This window comes from Capra hircus, chromosome 16 (assembly GCF_001704415.2).
Source record: "Capra hircus breed San Clemente chromosome 16, ASM170441v1, whole genome shotgun sequence".
Classification (NCBI taxonomy): domain Eukaryota; kingdom Metazoa; phylum Chordata; class Mammalia; order Artiodactyla; family Bovidae; genus Capra; species Capra hircus.
The window spans coordinates 74179272-74185693 of record NC_030823.1 but is presented as its reverse complement, the minus strand read 5'-3'; the positions used below and the strand labels follow the sequence as shown (position 1 = coordinate 74185693).

At 49.2% G+C, this 6422-nt stretch overlaps 1 non-coding gene across 1 annotated transcript; it reads right to left on the bottom strand.

Moving 5' to 3' along the window:
• Positions 4909-4992, bottom strand: MIR29B (microRNA 29b). Its single transcript, NR_129687.1, has one exon. It is a non-coding gene; the product is annotated as a microRNA 29b (primary transcript).

Sequence of the window (6422 nt, the reverse complement as noted above, 5' to 3'; positions counted from 1 at the left end):
GTTTCATTTGTGATGATGCACTTATTTCCAGTGTGTTTTCTCTCAAAGAAGAGTGTGCCTCTAATCGGGCCAGCCTTCTGGAAGCGTTCCCCTCCCACAGTCACCCCTTCTAGCCCTCCAGTCTCAGAGCCTCTGGTCTGTCCAGGCTTCTCCCCTCCCAGCCTGCCTCGCGCCTCCCCTGCTCATGGCGTTCAGTCCCACCTTGTTACCCACAGCGTAACGTCCATTTCATGAAACTTGAAAACTTCCTGCAGTTAATGCCCAGCTTTTCTCCGCCTGCAGCACTTCAGATAGCCTGCTCTCAGCCAGCCGGGCCACCCATCCTGTGCTCGCTGCTGTACTCCTGGCTCACTGTTGCCCAAAGGCCTCTCTCTGGTCCTGTCTGATCCTGGGCATCACTCAGGCCCAGTTCTGAGAGCCCAGCATGTGCAGCCCTTCCAGATTCCCGCCTGGCTCTCAGCCTTCATGATTTCCTGGCCTTGAGGGAACACGCACGTCTACGTGTGTGGTAGAAGACGTATCTTCCGCATCACTTTCACGCATGGGTGTAGCTGAGTAAAAACCCAGGTCCCAACCATGACACCATAGCACGTTTCTGAAGCACGGCTGCACTCTGGAATCCCCTGGGATTTTCACTAATGCCTGGGTGCCCCCACCTGCTCCCCCAGATGCTTGTCACACTGTTGACCTGGGATGTGCCTGGGCATTAGACATCTGTAAAGCTTCCCAAGTGATTATAATATACAGCTAAAGGAGAACCTCTGCGTTAGTGGTTCTTCAGCCTCAGAGTCCACGTCTGCCTGTGAACTTGCACATACAAACTTGTAGCGACAGAAGGTAAGTGCTTATATTTGCAAGAGAAAATTGTGTTTTTGTAATTTAGCCTGTTAAGTCACAAAATGACAGACTTGACAAGATCTTGTCACCCAGCTAATCAAAGGAAGCTATCTGGTTAAAAAGAAGCAATCTTCATAATGCCAACGCTGATAATGAGGTTGGCTATAAAGAAAGAAAACATTTTGCCGAACTTTATTTACCTGTAACCTGAGATCCAACCAGTCCATCCTAAAGGAAATCAGCCCTGAATATGCATTGGAAGGACTGATGTTGAAGCTGAAACTCCGATAACTTTGGCCACCTGATGCGAAGAGCTGACTCATTTGAAAATACCCTGATGCTGGGAAAGATTGAAGGTGGGAGGAGAAGGGGATGACAGAGGATGAGATGATTGGATGGCATCACCGACTCAATGGACGTGGGTTTGGGTAAACTCCAGGAGTCCGTGATGGACAGGGAGGCCTGGCGTGCTGTGATCCATGGGGTCGCAAAAAGTTGGACAGGACTGAGCGACTGAACTGAACGGAACCTGAGACTACTGTACTATTTTCGGATGGGCTGGCTCTTCTTGCTGCACAGGGCGCTCTCCAGTTGCAGAAAGCAGGGGCTGCTCTCTGGTTGTGGTGTGCAGGCTTCTCTTGTTGCGGGGCGTGTGCTCTAGGGGGCACGGGCATCATCAGTTCTGTTACATCCTCTTAGCAATTGCAGCAAATCAGCTTAGTTACCCTGCGATGTGGACTCAACCAAACCAGGGACCGAACCCTGCACTGGCGGGCAGATTTTTAGCCAGTGGTCCTCCAGGAAATTGCTATATATATATATATCTTTTTTGTCATAAGATATACCGGGAGAGCTTTTACGGTGATAATGAAAAGTCTCTGTCTTCCAGAAATGATACAAAACTAAAAAGTGTTAGTCGTTTATTCCTGTCCGACTCTGCGAGTCTATGGACTGTATACCCTACCAGATGTCTCTCCATGGAATTTTCCAGGCAAGAATACCGGAGTGAATTACCATTTGATCTTCACACACATTTGCAGGTGGGGTGGGGTGGGGATGTTGTTTGCGGTTCCCAGTCTGCATTGCTTTCATCATTTCCAGGCTCATCTAGAAAACCTTACCCTGGCACGTCGCGGGCAGACTTTAAAACCACCACACTGCTGCCCTCCTGTGGACTGCGAGAGCATCTGACATGTTCTCTGCGTAGTTCAAACTCATTCAGAGGTTTTAGTCACTGCTGGGATACCTAGAAGTCATTTTCAACTTTAACTAGCTCTTTCCTACTTAGCTTCTAAAGAATTACCTTTAAAAATGGCTTACATATGGGGGAAGCATAATATAGGGGTCTGTGGTCAATAAACTATTTTCCTTCCCTCTGGTGTACATACCAGAAGGTGACCGCATTGATCCACGTCTGGATGACACTGAGAAAGTTCCCTACTCCGAGGAGACCTGTACGGGGTGATAAACAAGTGGTGATGGTTGTGGTGTAGTCAAGTCATGTCTGACTCTTGCAACCCTATGGACTGTATCCCACAGGCTCCTCTGTCCAAGGGATTGCCCTTTCCTTCTCCAGAGGAACTTCTCAACCCAGGGATCAAACCCAGGTCTCCTGCATTGCCGGCAAATTCTTTACTGAGAGCCACTTAGAAAGCCATAAACATGTGGTAAAACTTAGGTAGACCCAAGCCTGGCAAAGCATTTTCTAAGTTGAAAGCATGATCACGAAAGCAGATTCAAGATGTCTTCAAAATAAACACTGCTCAGCAATCTATTAGCACAAACCACCCTGGGATGCTAATTTTAGCTAAAAAGCTGTCAACCTTCAGATGAATAAAGAAAAATCCTCCTCCATGAGCAGCCCTTCAGTTAGAACCAAGGGGCTTTCATTTTGCTTCTCATGACACAGCCATGAGCACTTGTTTAAAATTAAGCATTCATGAGAACTCCAGAAACTACTTTCATGGAAAAGATGTCCCAAGCCATTGTTTTTATGCTTTCATGTTAAACCCAGATCTTCTGACACTTTCTCATTTGGGGACTGGAACCATAGCCACCTGCTGGCAAAATCCACAGGTTACTTGCTTTATTGGCAATACCTAGCCCACTCCAGTGTTCTTGCCTGGAGAATCCCAGGGATGGGGGAGCCTGGTGAGCTGTCATCTATGGGGTTGCACAGTCGGAGAGGACTGAAGCGACTTAGCAGCAGCAGCCTGGAGCCAGGGACACAGTAGGTGAATCAGAAGCTGTTCAGTTTGTTACAACTGACCCAAAGCTTTTATGCCCACAGGTCTGTTGTAGCTACCTCACCAGAGAGGTGAATAAAGCAATCCAGGGTCTTACCTGTTCCCACCACATCCTGGGAACCAGAACCTGAATTCTCCAGTCAACAGCCCCACACAGCCCTGCAGCTACAGTGGGAGGCGCCCCCCATTCCCAAGGAAGTTTTCCCAACAGAGGCTTCACCCACCTCACCCCACCCCACCGGGCAGGGCAGCCAGCTAGGGGGAGTCTGGCAGGAACTGGACCTCGAAAGGCTTCCCAGGTGGTTGAGGTGCCACCACGTATGGAGAACAGGTGTGAAATCAAAGTCCTGCAGGTAGGTCAGGGCTGGCCTTGCACTTTCTGCTCAGAAAGGTCAATCAAGGGGACACAGCTCTCCAACCTGAAGACCCTCCCTGTGAAGTCAAATCTGGCTCATCTCTGAGCACCTTTACAGAACTGGTTCACTCTGCCTTCAAGGGTTGATAGAAATTAAGAACAAAAGTAGAGAATGCCTGCATCTCTAAGGTCGCTGAATTCATCAGCGCACCTCCCTCCAGGGGCCGCGTGAGTACGGGCTCCTTTAATTCATCAGCGCGCCTCCCTCCAGGGCCGCGTGAGTACGGGGCTCCATTAATTCATCAGCGCACCTCCCTCTAGGGGCCACGTTGAGTACGGGCCCGTTAAGGGAACGTTTCTGTGGGAACGCAGACTGCAGAGGCTCCGGGGCTGCTGCCTGTTTGCGACTGCGGTCAGTTTCCCCTTCAACTCAGGTCTGCAACACTTCTCTATCATCGTTGTTTTCATTTTATTTCTTGGCTCATAGAATTTCATTCTTGTCAATGGACTACATGTTTAATATCTGTTTGCTGTAACTGACTTTGAACTCTTTATGAAGTAGGTAACATTTGCATATAGCAAATTAATTTTTCAGGGCCCCACTTATCATAGAATTATGAATGGAAAATAATCTATGAAAAACAAACACATGGTAAGTTGAATACAGTAAATATTTATTAAGGTCAGGATGCATGAACAGAAAGATAATTTAACAGCAACCAATTCGGAGTTTATAGCACTATCACATTTTAGCAAACTGAGGACATTAGGTACACCAGGGTGATTTGTTTCTAAAAATCCACTAAATGATTACCTGTGCATAAAGCATTGTAGATGTAGTTAAGTCAGTAGGGAAAGGTGTGACCTCCCTCCCCCACTCTGCCCATCCATCTTCCAGGAAGCCACGGGCTGCTGCTGACCAGACTTGGCACGAGACCTCGAGGCTGCTGCTTTTCCCCCTACATCATAACCGATTTCAAATGGTGCTAGACAAAAACAGACTCTGAACACCAGGAGAAATCGGTCAGCCTGTGTAAGAGATGGGTCCGGTGGTGCTCAGTGGGGTCCACACCTTGACGGTGCAGGTGGCAAGTCTGATTTCACCTACTCAGCAACTGCAGCTGATTGTTCCATGGCGTGCAGGAGCAGGTGGACAGTGCTGCTGTGATGAGAGAGGCCTTCCGGTCCACGGCCCTCCCGCTGCTGACTGCAATCAAGTACCCAACCCAGCGCTACCCAATCACATGCTGAAAGGCCCCACCAACAGGTTCCTGCTGGTGGCTGCCTCGGAGTTTCTATTGACCACCACCCCACCCCTGCACTGTCCCCCTTCCACAACCCAACACACTCAAGAGTGAACTCTGCTTCTCAAGCTCTTCTTTTCTTGAACCAGCTCACGTGGCAGGGGGAGGGGAGCTGGTCCCAGGGCAGCAGCTCCTCTGCAGGTGGCCTTTGGCTCTGCTGCAATTCTTACTCCTAAAACACTGATTTCAAATGGTGCTAGATACAAAGATGGAAAAATCTAAGCCACCATGTGAAACCAGCTTCCAGAAGAAGAGGATCTCACTGAAGAAAGGCAGGAGATACGATCAGAAGACCCAGCCTTTGCCTGAGCAAAAAGATGTCTTACTGCAGTTATACCTGTGACGGGACATAACATAAGGGTCCCCTCAAAAGGCACAGAGAAGAGTTACAAAGTGATGCTCAAAGGACATGGAAGTCAAAGCTGATAAGTCACACAGACGATCACAATACAAAAGTAATAAATTCTAGGCTAATTTATTCAATTCCACAACCAGTTCCTTCACATTATTATATATGACGAAATAAAACAGTGAAAGTTATCATTGAACTGTGTGAACATTTACATTAGTTTTGCCCTGTTTGTAAACCATTTCACAATCTGCAAAGCATTTTCTGATGTTATCTCCCTGCATCCGGAAACAAGCACCCTTTCGGCCTGGGAGGCTCCAACCACTACACACAGGTGGGTTTCACCTGGGCCAGGGCAACTCGCCCACGAACCCTAGTAAGGATGAGTACAGGCTCGCCCTTCCCCATCACAGACGAGCGGTCAGGACATTCAAGTATGACCCCGTGAGCCACCAATCTTAGTCTCTACTGGTGTCCTAAAACTGTATTAAGTAGGCAACTCTCTAATACAAGAATGGGGTTTTGTTTTGTGTTGTTTTCAAAATCAGCCTGAAAATAAGATGTGCAAACAGTGTTCAAATCAGACTTCCATCTCCTGTGGGTGAAGCTAAGAAAGTATGTCTGTATTTCCTCTGATACCATAACCAAGAGAAAGAAGAGACAAAATCTTTACCTCTCAGGTTCCCTACCGATTCTTCAGGACTCCAGAGAAAAACGTCGTTTTTTCTGCCTCCTGGAAATAACGTTACGTGCTGCTCTAGGGAAGAGAAGGAAATAAAATGCGAACACCAAGTTGTGCTCTTCAATGCTCATCACGAACCAGGGATTATTCCTGTTCTTGCAGAAGAAACTGATCCTCAATGTGGTTCGAAAACCTGTCCACAGTCCCGTGACCAGTGAGCCGGGTCCAAGCCGGGTCTGAGCCTGGCGTCTGCACTCCTGCCCCTCTGCCCACCACCACCTGCTCTGTGGTTGGCCGACTGTCTCCCTCTGCCCTTGCCCCTGATCATGAGCAAGACTGAGGGCAGGTGGGAATCCTAGGCAGGGCTTCTGCACAGACGGCGGGGTGCTGCTGACTGTACGGGTTAAACTCGGGTGGAGATGGGAGCACGCCCGGTGCTTTGATACTCCCGCAAGCCGTGCCTGGGTGGTCTCCACCGCGCGGCTGCGGCAGTGGGGAAGACGCTGGGGATGAAGGCCCTGCAGCATCTGTCGTGGACGCCTCTGCAACCTGTGGGGCTCTGCAAGGCCTCAGTCACAGACAGGGGAGTCTGGGACAGGCGGGGTCGGCACTGCCTGCAGGGAAGGGCTCTAAGCATGGGCACCTGCGG